The sequence below is a fragment of the Octodon degus genome, unplaced genomic scaffold (assembly GCF_000260255.1).
Source record: "Octodon degus isolate 3935 unplaced genomic scaffold, OctDeg1.0 scaffold00372, whole genome shotgun sequence".
Lineage (NCBI taxonomy): Eukaryota > Metazoa > Chordata > Mammalia > Rodentia > Octodontidae > Octodon > Octodon degus.
The window spans coordinates 66970-68528 of record NW_004524948.1 but is presented as its reverse complement, the minus strand read 5'-3'; positions in this window follow the sequence as shown (position 1 = coordinate 68528).

Below are 1559 nucleotides of genomic sequence, written 5' to 3'. Positions count from 1 at the left end.
AAAAAAAAAAAGCCAGGTTCAATCCCCGGGCCTGCTATGCTGGCTCTGCCCGCAGGGTGCGCTGAGACGGCAATTGAGACTGGGCATGGTGGCGTGCACATGTAATCCCAGCTCATGGGAGGCTGTAAACAGGCGGATCACTAGGTTCCAATCTAGTAGTGAGACCCTGAACACACCCTGTAGACCCTTCACTAAAAAATACCAAAAGAAAAAAAAAGAAAAGAAAAAGGACTCCTTCAAAGCCTTATATGCATCATTTCTTGTAAGTAAATTTAGAACCATCATCAACTACCTTCTTAGAGCTCTCCATCATACTGTGTGCTCTTTTTCAAGAAGACTATCAGAGGGTATTGTGAAAATAAACAGTGATACAAAGAAAGTAGGTGGAACACCACAGCACACATTTATAATTAGCTATTCAAGAGGCTGGGAATGAAAGACAGCAAGATTTTTCAATTTCTACGTGTGTGTGTGTGTGTGTGTGTGTGTGTGTGTGTTTGGAGGGAGGGGGGATTCTAAGAATTTAACACAATTCTTAAAGGTTCCTAAGCCCTCCCCAAAGGCCAGACATACCAAGATCATTAGCTATAAAGTCTCCTGATCTACTCAGCATGAGTAGCTGCTATCTGTCTTTGACATGGTAAGAAGGTTCCCAGAAAGTAGGTATGAAACTTGCCTTATACAGAAAGTAGAAATGAAAAAACTGCTGAGAAGGGTTTAGTGAGAAGAGCAATAACAATTTACTAATACAGAAGGGATTTTCATGCATATACAATAGGCAAGATTTCACAAGGAAAGCTGCAAGATGTGGAGGAAAAGTTTAGGTTCAAGGCCAGCATGGGTAACTTAGCAAGACATTCATTTCATATGATTTTTTTTTTAATGACACCAGGGACATAGCTCAGTAGTACGGAATGTCAAGATTTCCAAGGTCCTGCATATTATCCTCAGTACTAAACTTTAAAAATCAGTAACAACAACAAAAAACCAGCTTTCCAGCAGTAAGACGACCGGGGCCGCGGGATCCTGAACAGACCCAGGGCACAGGCCCGGCGAATGAGTGAGACGACCCGGGCTGTGGAATCCTCATTCCACCTAGACTGCAGGCCCAGCACAGAACCCTTCAGCAGAACTCCCTGCAAAGAGGCTAGAGGCAAGACCCACCCAGCTGATTCAGGAGCAGAACATCTTCCCAGAGAGACCCAAAGGGTTCAACTCTAACGCCTGCAGCAGAAAGAAGTGGAGCACAGCAGCCAGATCCAAACCTGGAGGAATCTGAACTTCGTAGATCGGGACCTGGTGCTAAGGTAATAACTCTATCTAAGCTCTACACCAAAGGTCAGAAGACAGGTATACAAAATGACATGATAAGGAATAAAATACAGTCTCAGGCCCTGAGTCCACCCAGTACAAATGCACAAGACACTAGCACTGAGGAAATTGGAGATCACGTGCCAGATATCTCTGAAATAATAGCGTTGACAGTAAAGAATCAACTGCAGAAAGGTATAGAAGAAATCAGATCAGAAATAATTTCTGAACTAAAAAATATAGTGGTA